Source organism: Balaenoptera musculus, chromosome 2, assembly GCF_009873245.2.
Source record: "Balaenoptera musculus isolate JJ_BM4_2016_0621 chromosome 2, mBalMus1.pri.v3, whole genome shotgun sequence".
Lineage (NCBI taxonomy): Eukaryota > Metazoa > Chordata > Mammalia > Artiodactyla > Balaenopteridae > Balaenoptera > Balaenoptera musculus.
In genome coordinates this window covers 145217919-145237625 of record NC_045786.1, presented here as the reverse complement: position 1 = coordinate 145237625, position 19707 = coordinate 145217919, and the positions used below count along the sequence as shown (strand labels likewise).

Below are 19707 nucleotides of genomic sequence, written 5' to 3'. Positions count from 1 at the left end.
TCAGAAATCAATGACTAAAAACGGCACAGGAGTCTCCCCTCTTCCCCATTTCTGCCTCTCAGCAGTAGAACAACAAACAAGGAAACACCAGTGGGGAAAAAATATAGAATCCAAATTTACTAAATCAAAAGTCTGCTGTGAGTGGCAGGTCTTCTAGGAATGAACACAGGAGTTCGACGAGCCTTTGTGACTTATCTACCAACTCACCTGATTCCACTTCAAAGTTGGTGGTAAATCTTGCTTCCGAGTCCAACTTGAGGTATTCTCGCAAAACCTAGAGTAAAATAATTATGAACTTTAGTATAAGATTATTTTCAAATTCTGAAAATAGTAATAAAGGGGAAAAAATCATAGCTACAAATCAAATCATAATTGTGAAATGTCATACTTTACCTCTAAAACCCTCTTTAATTTGTAATCTCTTTATGTGCAGTTCAACACACGCTTAAATTTAAGCCAACCAACAGCCACTCCCACTTATACAACAAATTCCTAAACCTGACTGTTCAGTCTGGAAGATCACGTTTCTCTCCACATGATCTGATCAGAAAGTCTGGGGAGAAACCCAGGAACCAATATGAGTAAGAAGTGCCCCAATAAGGTGATTTTGATGTAGCTGGTCTATCACCTGCCTGTGGGAACCACTGTTCCCAACCAGTGGTTCTCCACAGGGGGCAATTCTATACCCCAGGGGGACATCTTGCAATGTCTGAAGATATTTTTGGTTGTCACAACAGAGGAAGGGGTTATACTACTGGAATTTAATGGGTAGAAGCCAGGAACACTGCTAAATATCCTACAAGGCACAGGACAGTACAAAGACTTCTCCAGCCCAAAATGTCAATAGCAGTGAGACTGAGAAAGCCTGTTCCAAAGCAACCAAACATTCTGACGATTTAGAAATTCTACAATTCTCACACTGGTCATTTCAGATAGGCTATATATAAAAACTCTACTATAACCATAAAACATTTCCTGTGACTGCACGCATATTATTAGTTAAAAGAATACATATACATGCCCAACATTAAAATTTGCAGCACATGTACCTATTTCTAAAAATATTAAAATAAGTCAGACTATACATGTCCAAAAGAGCTTCCAAGAAACCAAGTTTTAATATTTGCTGAGATGAAACACTATTTCAAACTGGGTTAATTCCCAAACCCTGTCCCCAAACATATAAAATGGAAGCTTAGAAGAGTAAGAAGAACCAGCACTTCGTTTCACTCACAGATATTTCCAATTCCTGGTGAGGACAAAGGGGAAAATTTCCCAGCCTGTCACCTTGGATAGTAGGACATCTTTCATTCAGCCAAACATAAAGGTACTTCAAAACTTACACTACTTGCATTCAAAATGGGACTCACTGAGGGCCTACCATGTCCCTGGCACTATGATCTTACATAATACAGCAGAACAGAGTTCCAGAAGACCCTGCAACAGGTCTTTCCTACCCTACCATAATCAATGGTATAAACATCAGACGAAAACTGTGGGAAAAAGAAACCTAAAAAGGATATTCTGAGCATCGGATACCCCAGATGATGAAACTTGCAGTTTTCACATGATTGGCCTACAAATTGCACCTACAGAATGGGTAAGGAAGCCTGGAACACTTGAAATATATACTTTGTTTTTGTTCATCTTAATTAATAAGCTATAACCAGCTAATTATACAAACAAAACACACCTGACAGTCGATCTGCACTAGTAGTCTACTTAGAGACATGAACAAACATGCCAATGTCAAACTCAAGTGAAAGGATATGATTTATAAACATACTTAGAAAGATTCCACCAGAATTACTCCATTCCAACTGGATAACATTTCCATGATGTGGCATATGCGCTTATATTCTAATTACAGTCTGATTTCTTCCCCTGAATCTCCAGGGCTATAAAGAAACTACACAAATCAAACTCACCCACAATCATCCCAGGCAGCAAGCACCTGGCTGGTTGGCAGGTTGACTGGTATTCCTATCTCAAAGCACCAGGGGGTTCAGGAGTCCCGGTAGAATCTGTGGCACAGGCAGGGTTCCAGTCTAGAGCTCCCTACCCAGCCCTGGAGACCTGTGCACAAGCCGTATCATTAGGAAGCTTTGCTGAATGACACGCTTTTCCAAAGGTAGGGCTAACACACATTCTAGATTCAAGATGCCCATTAACTCAGTGTAGAGCCAAACATACCCCCACTACAAAAAGAAGACAACCGGGGAAGGCAGCCTCAGACAAAAGCAGAAAAACAACGACAAAGACAAACTTCTTAATATCCAACCATGGCTGTGGCTTTAGGAAGCAAAGTAATTTGGGGGCCTTCCTTTCTTCCTCCAAGAAAGGAAGAAAAGAAAGCCCAAAAATAAATAGGAAGGTTCAGAAATATTAGTGCACAATCTGAAATTTAAGCCCCACCTCCATTTTTCTAGATTTAAATCAGCCTTCAAATAAAAATTCATAATTAAATTTCAAAACATAAACACTTCTTTTTCTCTCTCTCTCAGCAGTAAAATATATTCTGTTCCAAAAAAGAAAGCTTGCTCAATTTCCTGTCAAAAGCAATCCAGAGAAGGCCACCTACACTGTAAAAGCAGCAAGAAAAAGAAAAAAAAAATGCTGAAGAAAAGCCTGTATGTGTGGGAGTGTTCTAAGTGAAATGTAACTACCACTCTGGATTTTTAAAAGCTTTTTTTCCTCGATCATTCTGAGAAATATAAAAATTAGTGTAACTGCTAAAGAGAAGTTTGTCCTCTAACCTATCTAAGGAAAACAAGCCCTATGATGGATTTTAGTTCCACGAAAGAAAGAGAGGAGGGGGGTGGGCAATTCAAGGCTTTACCCCGCGATTTTCTGTACTAAAAGGAAAGGGTAGATTATACCAAATAGATAACTTACACTTAACGTTCACAGAAAGAGAAGGCTGCTCTGACAATTAACCCTCTCCCCATAACACCCTACTCCCATCTCAAACCATGCGAATTTTTAGACTAGGGCCAGCTTGGTCCTAATACGCTTAACCTAAACCTTTGGGGGCTAACCAACCATACACACAGTAATGAGACGACTAGACTGTGGATTAGGACAGCATTGAATTCGCCACTCTATCAATTTCCCCTTACCCTGCTTATACTTTCTGAAAACTCTAAATTCTAAGACGGCAATCAACCAGCCCAATACATTTTACTAAAAGCCTACTGAAACATGCTCAGTACTAAGGCAGAGGCAGTATGGTAAAAGAAAAAAAAAGAGAAAGAAAAAGAGGGGCTTCCCTGGTGGCGCAGTGGTTGAGAATCTGCCTGCCAGTGCAGGGGACACGGGTTCGAGCCCTGGTCTGGGAGGATCCCACATGCCGTGGAGCAACTGGGCCCGTGAGCCACAACTACTGAGCCTGCGCATCTGGAGCCTGTGCTCTGCAACAAGAGAGGCTGCGATGGTGAGAGGCCCGCGCACCGCGATGAAGAGTGGCCCCCGCTCGCTGCAGCTGGGGAAAGCCCTCGCACAGAAACGAAGACCCAACACAGCCATAAATAAATAAATTAAAAAAAAAAAAAAAGAGAAAGAAAAAGCAAGCTTAAACAGCTCACCAGAAAACTGAGGAGAAAAGAATAGCACAAAGTAAGTTGAAACTAAATACAATATTATCACTGAATTGAAACACAGTAAAGTGCCAGATTTCTGTAAATCATACTTTCCCTCGAAAGAAGTTAGTCACAAAAACAAAACATAGTTGAAGGGAATAAATAATGAGCAGGGAAAAGAATATAGTAAGGAAATGATGGTGAATATTTTAAAACCAGAATATCAAAAGACAAAACAAGATATAACAGGAAGCCACACAGGAAGGGCAGTTGCCAGACAAGACAGCACAGGAAAGCAAACCTCTTAAGCCCTTCAAATGATTGGTTTGATAAGCTAATGATATTGAAAAAGTCAACTCACAGGAGGGGTCTTTTTTGTTTTCTGTAATAATCTCAGACCAATGTACCAGAAAAAAAAAAGAAAAAGAGCTGCAAGACTAGAACAAATAATTTCCCTGAACCACTTGAGAGTTAAGTAGCCAACATCACGGCCTATCACCCCTACAGAGTTTGCTGAGTCATTTCTATAAACAAAACTGCAATAACTATGACCATCAACACCCAGAAATTAACACGGACATAGTATGGTCATCTAATGGTCCCAACAGCGCCCAGGTTTGACTTTCTCCAATGATCCCAATAGTGTCCATTTTAGTAAAAGGATCCAATCCAGGATCTCACACTGGCACTGACCTTTCACTGCTCATTAGTCTATATCAAACTAGAACTCCTCAGACTGTCCTTGACTTTCATGAACTTGACAATTTTGAAGATTTCAGGCCAGTTTTATATTGAATAGAATGTTCCTTACTTTGGGTTTGTTGATACTTAATTGTTGATTAGATTCAAGTTACGACTTTTCAGCAGGAATACCACAGAAAAGTTCCTTCCTCTCGTTGTTCCCTATCAGGTAGTACGCTATTTTGATTTTTTCCCCTGACTGGTAGTGTGAACTTACATCACTTGATTAGGGTGGTATCTGCCAGATTTCCCCACTGTAAAGTGACTCTTTTCCTCTTTGTAATTAATAAGTATTTTGCGAGGTGATACTTTCAGACTATATAAATATCCTATTTCTCAACCAACTTTCACCCAATACTTTGTCCATTGATAATTTTTTTTAAAAAGTAATTTTTTAGTCCGATAATTTCAACCATTTTAGTGGGGGAAAATGGTATTTAGAAACCAAGATCTGGGTGTGCGTATTGCAACTGGATTATCACTATTCCTAGGTCATCTAGGTGAACAGAAGCACACACATATATGCACACACTTACTTCTTCATTTCTTTCTATATCTATCCATGTATACTGAAAACCATGAGTTCATACAGTTAGCCTGAATTCCAGTCCAATACTGCAAGATTCATTCTAGTTTTCCCCTTTCCCTTCCTGTAAGAGTGGTATATCTAGTTCCCATTAACCTCTATTTCCTTACTGGATTCATCCCCACCCCAGCGTCACGCAATGCTGTCCCTACGTCTGACCCAGTATCAGAAACAGCCTGCTCTACAGGATCAGTAATGGGGAAGCCTAGATAGACAAAAACGTCTTAGGTAAAAACCACTCTACACCAAACACCACAGAAAAAACTGCAACCCCACATCCATGACCATCAGCAAAGGCTAAGTGGAGAACCAAGAGTTCTACACTCCCTGGCAGTGATGAAGCACTCTTATTAGAGACTACATATAACAGGATGCCATTTTTACAGGGCCCAAACAGGCAAAGCTAAAAACACACAGTAGTCCCTTCCTATTCTCAAAGGACACGTTCCAAGCCCCGGAGTGGATGCCTGAAGCTACAGATAATGTTGACTCCTATAACAGGTACCTCTCGGAGATGCTGCAGGTTCAGTTCCAGACCACTGCAATAAAGCAAATATCGCAATAGAGCAAGTCACACAAATTTTGGTTTCCCACTGCGTATAAGTCATGTTTACACTATACTGCAGTCTACTAAGTGTGCAACAGCATTTTGTCTAAAAAAACAAGATACATACCTTAATTTAAAAATACTGCTAGAGAATGCTAACCATCATCTGAGCCTTCAGGGAATCGTAATCTTTTTGCTGGTGGAGGGCTTGAAATATTTTGAGGATTACCAAAATGTGACACAGAGACACGAAGTGAGCAACTGCCTGGCACGGGGTTGCCACAAACCTTCAATTTGTAAAAAACACAATATCTGCGAAGCACAATAAAGCGAAGCGTAATAAAATGAGGTATGCCTACACATACCATGTTTTTTCCTATGCATACATACATATCATGCATGCATACATGATAAATTTAATTTATAAATTAGGCACAGTAAGCGATTAACAACAATAATAATAAAACAGAACAATTACAACAATACACTGTAATAAAAGTTATGTGAACGCAGTCTCTTTCGAAATACCTTATTGTACAAATTTAACGCCTTTTCTGTTTTAACTAAGCACTTACCACACACTGTGGCCATAACTTTTACGGTCTGATATGTGGCAGCAAACTAGCACAAATTTCTTTTTCCTTCTTCACAATTTCATGGGTAGAAGATTCATTCTTACCTTACCAGCAGCATATGATTTTTTTTTTCTTTCCTTATTACATCAAGAACTTTCACCTTTTTACTTAAAGGAAGCACTTCGCGGCTTCTCTTTGGCACGTGTGAATTGCCAGCATCACTATTCTTGTGTTTTGGGGCCATTATTAAGTAAAATAAGGATCCCTTTAACATAAGCAGTGTGATTCCACAACAGTCAATCTGATAAACTGAGCCGGCTACAAAGTGACTAACCGGGAGGGGATATGCTGGACAAAGGGATGGTTCACATCAGGGGAGGGACGGCCTGGGATGGCGCGAGATTTCATCACATTACTCAAAACAGCACACGATTTAAAACTTATGAATTGTTTATTTCTGGAATTTTCCATTTAATATTTTCAGCCCACAGCTGATCACAGGTAACTGAAACCACAAAAAGAGAAACCTCGGATAAGGGGGGACTACCCCTCAGATAAGGGGGGACTGCCGTATTGTCTACAGATACACTCATTTTAAAAAGCAAGGGAGTGCTGAACATAAAATTCAGGACAGCTCTCCCCTCCACAGGGAGGCAGGAGGGTGGGATCCTGGAGGAACACACAGCAAGTTCAAGTCCTGACCCCGTTCCAGTTCTTAGTGAGAACCTGCACGTGATGAGCACCAGTTCCTTGACAGACACAGTGCTTCACCAAACCACAAAGTCTAGCACGGTCTCAATTTTACATTTGAGATTTGAGGCTTAAAGAGGTTAAGCACGCTGCCTGTGGTCACGCAACTAATAAACAAGAGCTCAGATACAAACCCAGGTCTGACTCAAATCCTCTTTCTACTGTGCCCTCTACTATTCCTCCAACAGAGGAAAGAAGACGGGTAGGAGAAGTGAAGTTACGATTCTGAGGGTAAGATTCCTTCTGTGCCTCTGAACCATTTCCAGAATGGTTTTCAGGGTATGGGAGAGTCTAGGCCAAAACCAGGCGGGTAAAAATCTTCCTGAAGGCAGGGACACAATCCTTTAGGGATAGTTTCTATCACATTCCATAGGCTACAAATTCTAGTTCAATTCAGTCACTAATAAGGTCTCTCTTTAGAGGGCCCTGGTAAAATCCTACTAATTGTTGCTTGGTTTTGTTTTGAAATCAGGGGACAAGGGAGAGAAGACCAGCAACCCATTCATGAAATTCCAACCACAGCCTAAATATGGTGCATCTGTACATGACTTAGTGCACAGCTTGAAACATGAAATCAGTGACACAACGTCGGGCCCTTTTTAAGAATTTATACAATGAGATAGGAAGGCAGAACAACAATACTACTCCAAAGGAAAGACTGGGACATCCTGGGAAGCTTAGATACCACTCAACCACCTGAGGGGGTTTAAAAATGCTAAAACCCCAAAAGATGGATCTCCTTAAAAAGAAAACAAAAGAAAAAAAAAAAAGCAAAAAGATAGTATATTTATCTTCTCAAAGACTCAGAAATAAACACATTCTAACTGCATTTCTGGTAGAAAAATCTCCAGAGTCTACTGAAGTGATTAATAACAACTCACACCACCTGGAAAAGTCTCATGATCAGCACTAATGATTTTGCGATCTCAGTTCATGCTTTCTAAGTTTATCTTTAAAAAGGAGTAAGTTTTTCCATTGTTGATTTCCAGGGAGCAGAGTATAAATTGAATCAGAAATAATTGTAAGCCTAGCCTTCCTCCCAAACCCTTCCCCCCAAATTCACGAAGCTCTATCTTCCCTCTCTATCAACCTTCTCTTTCTGAAGAGGAAAAATCTAGACCTAGGCGAGAGACTATAGGAAATGCTACAGAACAAATGAAATAAAAGGACATGTGCAAGACGGTGCAAAGATAAATCAAAACTCACTCAAGCTTTATATTGTAGCCTAAAATTGTCTACAATATACAAAGGTTAAGAAACATAAAATCATCCTGTAAATATAATAAGCACACAAAAAGCACACACACAAAAATAAATCTCACTAGATAAAAAAGGGAAGTCATTTAAAAGAACTCTTCAGGGCCAAGCCTTTTTTTTTTTTTTTTTTTAAGCTTTGTAGTTACTTTCTTTATGAAAAGCAATCAGGTGCTGTTGAAATCAGCATCAGGCATTACAGAGACAAGAAGTTATCCTAAGGAATTTCTCAGTGAGGATGACAAACTGAGTAAATTAGCCCATAGGCACTTGTTTCTTTCATCCTACTGTATTAAGCTTACGTGATCACAAGATGAGCAGTAATTATCCTTGAGAATTAAGGGAGAATAGCCCAGCTTTAAAGGAAATTTAAAAACTGAAACATACATAAAAAATGTATTTCTTTAACATCAAAAAAGAGAAAACCTGGAAACACATTAAAGAGTTTCATTGTAAATTCCCAGATAATGAATTTTGGGTAAAAATCAATATGGCTATTGAAAAATAAATCCTCCCAAGCTAATCTAATTTATTGTTATTGAGACAACCCACTTATCAAGGGACTGCAGGAGTTGCATTTCTTAACGTTAATGGATTTGACAATTCGTGAAGACACAGGAAAAATGTTCTTCCCAGAAAAGCACATACCAGTGGTTCTTTGATCCCGAGTTGTACAAACTACTTCTTATTCTTCCTTTCCCTGTAATTCTAAGCATAAAAGTTCTACACAGAGAAGGAGAGAGTCAAGCAAATAAACTGACTGGAAAAAGGCTAAAGTGGTGATGACAAGAGAAACAAGTCCTTTTACAGGCTTATTATCATCGTAAGGCTTCTCCATCTCTATCTATTCATTTGCTCAAACCAAAAACCCGGGATTCATTCTCCATTCCTTTCTTTCACAGCCCATATCCATGCTGTTGAGACCTATAACTTCCACCTCCTGAAGACCACCTTGAATTCCTCACGCCTCCCCACGTCCACAGTCACCACACTGATCCCAGCCACTGTTATCTCTCAACTAGACAGCTGACCCACATTCCTCATTCATCTTTCTACCCCTGATCAATTTTCACAGAGTGGTCACACTGACTTCTTAAAAGGCTAAACTATATATTATCCCCCTGCTGAAAATCCCCCAATGCTTTCCATGTCCTGAGATGCCAAGAATGTGAAGGATGTAAGATTTTACCCTAATTTCAAGCTAACAAGTTAGCTGCCACAGTTGTATGGATGCTGGCAGAAGACATGAGACTCTTGGGTCAAAGACAAAGGACTTCATTACTCACAGCAATAGCAACAACCAGAGTATCGTTACTCACAGCAATAGCAACAACCAGAGTATCATTACTCACAGCAATAGCAACAACCAGAGTATCATTACTCACAGCAATAGCAACAACCAGAGTATCAGCACTTTTGGTGCCAGTCCCTTCAGTCCCAATTCCCATGAGGTAACACAAAAAAGGCCAGATGACACCTGCACAGCAGTGGGTTGTGTAACAGGAGAGGAACCCTAAGCTTAATGAACCCAAGTCTTTTACAGTGGGCAGTAAGCCCGTCTGACCTTTTCCCCAGAAGGAGACATTGTCTTTACTACACTAGACAACAGTGTGCCTGATCTTTGCTCTGGAGGGAGACACTCTATCTTCCAAGGCTGCTGACCATACAAATCATCCTTGAAAAGGCAGTCCAGAACAAAGGTAGACAGTGCAGAAACATAAGACACATGGAAAACTCTCTTTCAACACTAGAATGAAAGTCAAATTTCTCAATATGGTCTACAAGGCCCTAAAAAATTGATCCCTTCCTCTTCAATTTCATGTGGAACCCCCTGTCTCCCCAGCTTACTATGCTCTAGCTCCATTGGCCATCTTTGGTGTCCTCTTAAATAAGCCAAGCTCTTTGCTGCCTCAGGGCCTTTGCCTGTACTGGTCCTTTTATCTGAAATGCTCTTTCCCTGGCTTAGACGTCACTTCCTCAGGAAGACCTTCCTTCATCAACCTATCCATTTAAAACCCCACACTCACTGTTCATTTCCTTTTTTTTTTTTTTTTAAATAACTTTAAAGGCTTTTTTTTTTTTTGGTTGCACATTGGGTCTTTGTTGCTGCGCGCGGGCTTTCTCTAGATGCGGCGAGCGAGTGCTACTCTTCGTTGCGGTACGCGGGCTTCTCATTGCAGTGACTTCTCTTGCTGTGGAGCACGGGCTCTAGGTGGGCAGGCTTCAGTAGTCGTGGCACGTGGGCTTCTAGAGTGCAGGCTCAGTAGTTGTGGCACACGGGCTTAACTGCTCCGCAGCATGTGGGATTTTCCTGGACCAGGGCTCAAACCCATGTCCCCTGCATTGGCAGGCAGATTCTTAATTACTGCGCCACCAGGGAAGCCCTCATTTCCTTTTTATCACTTTGATCACTCATTCACTCATTCAATAACCATTTATTGAGCACCTACTATGTGCTAATCATTATTATTATTGTTTATTTATTTACTGACAGTCTTCCTTTTGAGAGTAGAAACTTTGTCTTTACATTCAGCCACAAAGGCCTAGAACTTAAAACCATGCCCTCAATAAAATTCTGCTGAATAAATGAACAACTATTACAATATGAAGTACTGAAATATTTCCAGGTCAATATGGGAAAACAGCAGAGCAGTGCACCAAAGGATGGAATAAGAAGCTAAAGTCCTAAAGTCAAACCCTGGAGTCATCTTTTGGTAATACGTGAGCAATTCTACTAAGCTCCCTGTAAAATGAAGAAAATCCCTCTCCCGCCTAACTCACAAGATTATGTGAGGATCAAATGATGGAATCTATTTGGAAGCCCTTGCAATGCTAAATATAATTTAAAACAAGTAACAAATTGATAGTTAACAGTCATGAGATAGTTATTCATTCAACAAGAATATACCAGGCCCCTACTATGAGGCTGACCTTATTATGGGAATTTATAATAAAAATGTATAACTTAAAATGAAATTAGAAAACGTTTTGTTCTTTAATAAACTTGAAGGGGAGTCATTTTTCCCCTTTAAATACCCTATGGACATATCTTAAAAACTTTCAGATAAAAGGTGAGTCACCTTTATCTGCCCCTGATCCCAGAATATCATGTTTTTTTGGTTACTTAAGTGATATATATATATATATATTCTTTTTCAGATTCTTTTCCCTTATAGGTTATTGTAAAATATTAAGTATAATTCCCTGGGCTATACAGTAGGTCCTTGCTGGTTATCTATTTTATATATAATAGTGTGTATATGTTAATCCCAACCTCCAACTTTATCCCTCCCCTCTTTCCCCTGTGGTAACCATAAGTTTTTTTCTACGTCTGTGGGTCTATTTCTGTTTTGTATGTAAGTTCATTTGTATTAATTTTTTTTCAGATTCCACATATAAGTGATATCATATGATATCTGTCTTTCTCTGTCTGACTTACTTCACTCAGTATGACAATCTCTAGGTCTATCCATGTTGCTGCAAATGGGTGTGATTTCATTCTTTTTTATGGCTGAGTAATATTCCATTGTATATATGTACCACATCTTCTTTACCCATTCATCTGTTGATGGACATGTAGGTTGCTTCCATGTCTTGGCTATTGTAAACAGTGCTGCAGTGAGCTTAAGTGATTTTTTTTTGTTTTTAAACTTTGGGTTTATTTATTTATTTATGGCTGTGTTGGGTCTTCATTTCTGTGCGAGGGCTTTCTCTAGTTGCGGCAAGTGGGGGCCACTCTTCATCGCGGTGTGCGGGCCTCTCATTATCGTGGCCTCTCGTTGTGGAGCACAGGCTCCAGATGTGCAGGCTCAGTAATTGTGGCTCACGGGCCTAGTTGCTCCGCGGCATGTGGGATCTTCCCAGACCAGGGCTCGAACCCTTGTCCCCTGCATTGGCAGGCAGATTCTCAACCACTGTGACACCAGGGAAGCCCCAGCTTAAGTGATTTTTAAGCAAGCCATTCAAATGCCAATTTAGAAAAATTTTAGACTATATTTACATCCCTGAATGCCAATCTCCAAAACAGGAATTTTTAGCCTTCTGACAAAGTTAGGAATTTATTAATTTTGTCTCCTTTTACTGACTTCATGTGAAACTAAACACAGTCTCTTCACTGCAACATGGTGTGTGTGTGTGTGTGTCTGTGTGTGTAAAATGAAGGGAAAGTAAGCTGCATCTTAGATTAAAAAGAGCAGCTTCAGAGTCATCGCACCAGGTAGCCAACAGGCGAAAATGCTGACGTGTGAGCAGAGGACAGGCAACTTGACTGCAAACAGGGACAGTCAAGGCAGACACACCACACAGCTGGCGTGAGTTCACCAATGAACTCATCTCCTATGACCTCACAATAAAATTACTCGAAATTAATTAAAAAGGGTATTGCTTCTATGATACAAAATGAAGCATAAACTGATAAAGATGAGAGTTTATGCAACATTCTTTAGAAAGGAGGTAAAGTGGAATGTGAGAACCATATGACTAAGATTCCTTTTAGATAACACTTTTCAAATTCAATATGCCTATACATAAATAACTAACCACAGGTACATAGTGCTGGTAAACAGGAGGAATAACACGAATTGGTACTAATTCATGTTAGCACGAAGTTAAAAGTTAAAATCAAGAAGAAAATATGAGGGACTTCCCTCATGGTGCAGTGATTAGGAATCCGCCCGCCAATGCAGGGAACACGGGTTCGAGCCCCGGTCTGGGAAGATCCCACGTGCTGCAGAGCAACTAAGCCCGTGAGCCACAACTACTGAGCCTGCGCTCTAGAGCCCACAGACCACAACTACTGAGCCCGCGTGCTGCAACTACTAAAGTCCGCATGCCTAGAGCCCGTGCTCTGCAACAAAAGAAGCCACCGCAATGAGAAGCCCGTGCACCGCAACGAAGAGTAGCCCCCGCTCACCACAACTAGAGAAAGCCCATGCACAGCAACGAAGACCCAACGCAGCCAAAATAAATAAATAAATAAATAAAATTCAAAAAAAAGAAGAAGAAAGTATGAAAATGGGGGAGAGAAGTACATGGGAAGGCTCTTTGGAGCTAAGAAAGACATCCAGGTTAAGAGGGATGGAGACAGATGATCCACAACGTACGTATGAGAAACATTAGAGACATATGCGTCTATACACACACACACACACACACACACACAATTATATTCAGTAGCTTTTCATTACACATGTGAAGATCTCTCAAAAAATGCCTCCATACATATTATGTATTTTAAAGATGGCTACCTATTCCAAATCTGTGAGGAAGGGGACAGGAGCAGTTACCAAACTATTCACACAGGCCTCGTTAACCACACTTTTACAATAGTAAATACAATATAGGCATCTAGAAACTTCTTCCTTGATACTGCTTTAAATAGCCAGTGTCTAATCTTGTCTTTTGATTAAGTAATCTCCCTTATAAATAATAATGAGAGTTACTATCTGAGTACCTACAATACACCAGGCACATTATATTCTCTATCTCATGTAATCAATATAACAATCCAGGGAGATGGGTATTATTATCCCCATTGTACAAAGGAGTACACGTAGTAATCAGTGAAGTTTTAAATCTTACCCAAGATAAAGTCCCCTGGCCAAGGTCAAACCACAAACTGAGTAATCAGACAAGCAAGAATCCAAACCCAAGTCTATTTGATAAAAAGCCTGTGTTTCTACTACTGTATTATACAACCTCCACCTTACAGTATATTAGATAGGATAATTGTAATTTAGGAATTATTTATATATTACTAGTTTATTGTTCATAATATTACACAAAAATGCACATTATAAACTATAGCCTATGTTAAAATATATATTTTATAAATATTTTTTCGGAAAAATACATGGCAAAATAATTTATGATATTTATGAGTGATTGGATCGCTAGTGAATCTTCTCAATTTCTATTTTTCTAGTTTTTCCTTAATTATGATATATAACTTACAAAAAGCAGAGCACACACCAAAAAACTACATTTTAGTACAGACATTCTTCCCCCTGTTCTCTGGAACCTATCAAAACTAAATTTAGACGATAAAACAGGATACAAGTTTAACAGAGGCTCATAGTTGAACAAAAGGTGAACAACAATGAAAAATATGGCACAGCATTAAAATCACAGAGAAACTTGGTAGCACTAAGGAAAAATAAATAGTCTTTCGGTTTTTGTATTATACATAACCAAAAAAAAAAAAAAGTAAGTAAAATAGAGAGGTAGTCAGAATTCCATAACTTGAAGGAAATGCTTAGAGGAAAATTACCAAAACCAACAAAAGTCAATTCAATTCGAGGAAAACACCCTTGGAAACCACGGTACAAAGTCTTCATGGAAAACAGTCAGTTTTGGTGATTGTCCAGGCATTTTAACAGATTAACAGTTAATCTGAAGAAACTACTTAGTGGCTCTGGAATGTCGTGTAAGCCAAACAACTAATTGGAATGTGAATGCCCACATTCAACCAAGTTTACTTTTCAAAATACATACATTTCTCATCTTGTTCAATGACCCTATGTCATGTTCACACAACCTCTTCAGAAGCGCTGTAACCATAACCTGAAAATGGGAGGTGCATAAACTTCATTTCCCTACAGGAAACCACCACTCAACTACTCACTATGTAGTCTGTCTTCAAAGCCATCAAATAAAATGCATTCCAATAGAAAAAAACACCGTTGGATCAGGAGGGAGAAAAGCAGAGCTTCAACTTTTTCCAAAATGTTTTACAATCTAAAACAAATATGGCAAAATGTTAAGACCTGGTGAAGCTGGAAGGTATTACATATAAGCCCCTATCTTTTCCAGTCCATCTGAAATAATTTTAAGTTAAAAAAATAATAATGTTTGTGTACGTCAATACAACTCTCACTCCTCTCAGCACTCCTGTATTGATGAAAACACACACACACCATATCCACGTCCCTCCAGCCCAACCTGCGGCATTTTACACCCCTGTGGAAGCCATTTTTGACATGAATACCAAACATTCCCCAATATTTCGTTTGCTCCTTTGCAAAGCATGAGTTCAAAAAAACTGCCATGTGACAGAATAAAAAAATTAAAAATTCTTACAACAAGGACCTACTGTATAGCACAGGGAACTACACTCAGTGTACTGTAATAACCTATATGGGAAAAGAATCTAAAAAAGAATATATATATGTATAACTGAATCACTTTGCTGTACACTTGAAACTAACACAGCATTGTAAATCAACTATACTTCAATAAAAAATCAATTAAAAGTAAATAGGTAAATAAAATTTAAAATTCTTTATGTAATGATGTCAGAATAGTCATAAAGCACCTGAGAAGTTCTGTGTGTATGTACTGAATCCATTTCTAAAATGAAAATAAATAAGTTTACTTCTCGAACGGCACTTTTCCAGAACAGACAGTCCTAATCCCCCACAGGAAACCACAGGCTCAAGACACCTTACAAAATGTGCCACCTACACCAGAAAAGTCACTTTTGGTATTAAAGTGACAAGAAGATCTCTATTAAGGGCAAGCTTGTGACCTGAAAAAAACTAAACAGATCTTTAGAAAGTGAGTTTTTAACTTTCCTCTCACTTGAAAGAACCAGAATCCACATTCGTATGGAGCTTTTGACTCCGTGGGCAAAGGCACTACGTGGAAACTGCTGTCATATTCAGGAAACAGATGGGGTGCATGATGCAACGAGATAATCAACTGCCACCCTCTTCCCTCCACTAGAATTTAAGAAACACTCAGTTAATAATGAAACAAACTAGAAAAGCAGACGTTCAGAGCTGAGCAGGTCTTGAACAAACATCACGGAACTTGTTATGAGCATCAAGGAGTGGTTAGACCTAAAGGACAAAGAACATTTCAAATTGTTTCCTTGTTCTCAAAAACGAGCATTACACTTGCCACAGTCTCAGTTAAAACTGGGGTCCATCTGTAACCTCACCCACCAGCCAAGCAAGTCAGATCTTAATTGAGATGTAATTATTTACTTTATTAAAACAAGTATTTACTTCAATTCAAACACTTCTCCGACATCAATTTGCAAAAAGCTGTAGTGTTCCAAAGATCACAGTGGCACAGACTTTCCTTTCAAAAAGTTTACAACCTAACTCATGGGGTAGGATATGTAAAAACAGCAATAACACAGACCGAAGTGTTGGTAGGTACAACTTTAAGGATGGCAAAAGAACATAAAGTTCAGAAGGTCAACTCAATGGCAAGACTAACAAATAAGTTTCCAATGGGCAAACAAGAGGCAGAGGAAAAGCAATTAGGGGGAGAAAAGAGAATAAGGACAGAAAAGGCTGCCATGCATGTGGTGTTTAAGTAAACAGAAAGTATAAACCATGGAAACACATTTTAAATATCAAACATACAAAGAAACACTTAAACTCTAAAGGTTGCGTGGAAATTTTCCCTGAGAGCCACAGGAGATGAATTGGCTTTACTGTCCATTCAGTGGCTGTCTTCTAGCTTTGGCCTCATCCTTCATGTTGCCTACTTCAACATCGTTTCTGGCACCCGTGAACTTGTGTGGGATCAATCATCACATGATGACAGAGATGACCATCGAATCTCATCATTCTAACTGTGCTAGTTACCAGCACACGGCATGTCATTCAGAGTTACTGTTGTGCTGTGGACATTTAAATACAGAGAAGCATTAACATGAAACTTGGAGGACTTGTAATTCTATCAGGCAGCTGAAACATAAATGACTATTTTTTTTAACCTATGGTAGTGTTAATGGCTTATGAAGCTTTGTGATGGTATAATTCTATCAGGCAGCTGAAACATAAATGACTATTTTTTTAACCTATGGTAGTGTTAATGGCTTATGAAGCTTTGTGGTGGTGTTCGTTGTACAGGGAGAGGCAGGCTAGCACAGTGAGTGGGGGGAGGGCGGGGAGTCCCCCTCCAGTTTTATTGAAATACAGTTGACATATAATATTGTATTAGTTTAAGGTATACAACATAATGATTTGATGTATCTATATATTATGAAATGATTACCACAATAAGTTTAGTTACCATCCATCACCTCGCATAGTTACAAATAAATGAGTATTTATCACAGCAGAAGAGAAGGCTACAATTCTAATGATGAATTTGAAAACTTACTTTTATGTACAAATATAGGTCAGAATTTTCAAATAGTGCCTAAACTGGAAAATAATAACCTTAAACAAATTAGTCTAAAGAACTGCAATTAAATTTTAGTTATTTAATTCCATTTAGGCCAAAAGCCTTTCAAGAAAAAAAGTACTCTATGTGGGACTTCTTCACACCTTGTAAAGCAGAAAACAAACTTTGCTACCTTAGACAGTAGAAATGACTCATCATTTACTTACATGAGATGTTCAGACAAGACAAAACAGTGGCTTATACATTTAAAGGCTGCCTAGATCAAAGAAAGTTTGAGTACCACACCTGGCAAATAATGCCAACAAAGCACCAATAATGACAAATCGCAAAGAAAGTAGTTCATTCGCTGGAACCAACTGGAAGGGGCAGGAGAAGGACTGAGGGGTTTGTGATGGAAGGCTAGAACCATTCCACAAAGTTTTTAAACAACGCGCTACAGAGCTTAAGATTACCCTAGAGGCAATGAGAAACTACCAAAGGTTTACTGGAGATTGTCATCATCAGAACCAAATGTGCACGTATATATGTGTGCAAACACACATGCATATATATATTTTTTATTTTCCCCCCCAAAAATTTCAACAGTGCTGTGGAAGAGAGCCTGCAAGAGGACAGACACTGAATACAGAGATGTTACTATCAAAGTTGTTGCTATTTTCTAGGTGAGAGATGCCTGGGACCCGAACTAGGAGAGTGGGAAGAGAGAAAGGAAGGAATTTAAGAGAGACTTAGAACACTGACAACACATGCAAAGCAATCAGATGGGGTAACTGAGAAAAATGGAACCAAAATCAACTAAAATCTCTGTCTTGAGGGACCAGAGAGGACAGTGGTGCTGTTGCCCAAGTAAGAAGCTGCATCGCCAGAAAATGAATCCCTGCACTTCTCTCAAAACTCATATTTCTGTCAAGGTGACACTTAACTGATCTTTGACGTTATTAATATTTCTCTCCAACATGGTCTGAAATCATCCACTAACCACACAGAGACTGGTCCAAGAAACAGACTCAGCTCCAAATGGCACTTTGAAATTTGTCAATTGAGTTTACCTTGAAAATCTGTCAGGAAATAGTTTAAATTTATCAAAAAGACACAAGATACCCTACAGAAGAAACATTCCAAAAATAGGACTAACTCAAGATTCTCCATAATGAAAAACATTTGCTCAATGAATTTCATAATAGAATCTAAGGTTGACGCTCTAGTTTATGAGTTTTAGCATTAACTCATTACATCACATTTTAAAATATAGTAAACCTTTTAAAAAACATACAATTTAATATATGGTAAATTATTAATCATGCTACTCAAAACAATACAAAGTATACCTATACAATGTAATTAGGATTAATGCCTAATACAAGAGCTAAAAGACAACGTTTTAGCAAAAAATTACTCCATTTTTATCATACCATCTTCTTTTCTTTCCAACTTTGAGGTATAATCAACAAATAAAAATATTGTAAGATATTGTAAAATATTGTAAGATATTTGTAAGATATTTAAAGTGTACAATGTGATGATTTGATATATGTATATACACTGTGAAAGGATACTTTCCACTGAGTTAAGTAGTAAATCCATCACTTCCCATATTTATCTCTCTTTTCTTCCTGAAAGTAGAACTTTTTAAAAAATTCAGGGCTTCCCTGGTGGCGCAGCGGTTGAGAATCTGCCTGCTAATGCAGGGGACACGGGTTCGAGCCCTGGTCTGGGAAGATCCCACATGCCGCGGAGCAACTGGGCCCGTGAGCCACAACTACTGAGCCTGCGCATCTGGAGCCTGTGCTCCGCAACAAGAGAGGCCGCGATAGTGAGAGGCCCGCACACCGCAATGAAGAGTGGCCCCCACTTGCCGCAACTAAAGAAAGCCCTCACACAGAAACGAAGACCCAACACAGCCATAAATAATAAATAAATAAATAAATAAATAAATAAATAAAGGGAAAAAGACGGTTCAATTAAAAAAAAATAAAGCTCTGCCTATAGACTTTTAAAAAATTCAATTATTGAACTGAAATGTCAATGATACCATACAGTGTTATCAACTACAGTCACCACATTATACTTTATATCCTCAGACCTTATTCACCTTATAACTGAAAGTTTGTAGCCCATACCACATTTTTCATATTCAAAATCAGAGTAACTGACCACTTAGACCAAATGTCTTTGTGGAACATGCTAGTTTCTAAAGATTAATAGACTGATCTTGAACTGAGAAAAAAAACATACAGACCCAAGTCAATAATTCAAAGTACAACCATAAATGAACAAAGGGCAGTGGTTGGCCGGGGGCATAAAAATTAGGTTAAAAGGGATGGGGCAAAAGAAACGAACACTCATTGAGGGCCTCCTCTAAGTCTGGCACAGGGCTAAGAAGTGCAGACACTCACTCCCACCCCAAACCCACTATATAATGAGTCTTTGGATAATTCGCGTAAGCTTCATGAAGGTAGAGGGGGCTTGGCAACCAGCAGATCTCCAGGTTCTCAATCAGCACTGGGCACACAGTAAGTACTCCATAAATATTTA

The 19707-nt window shown here is 39.0% G+C and overlaps 1 protein-coding gene across 7 annotated transcripts in view; it reads right to left on the bottom strand.

Annotated features, from left to right (window-relative positions):
- SIPA1L1 (signal induced proliferation associated 1 like 1) overlaps positions 1-19707 on the bottom strand; it is a 375846-nt gene that overhangs the window by 288644 nt on the left and 67495 nt on the right. For 6 of the 7 annotated variants that reach the window (XM_036842740.1, XM_036842743.1, XM_036842745.1 and 3 more), the window contains one exon: positions 208-274. The gene's annotated coding sequence lies outside the window, so the exon portion shown is untranslated. Of the gene's footprint in view, positions 1-207; positions 275-1928; positions 2077-19707 lie in introns of all 7 variants that reach the window. The other variant, XM_036842742.1, reaches the window with a different exon arrangement.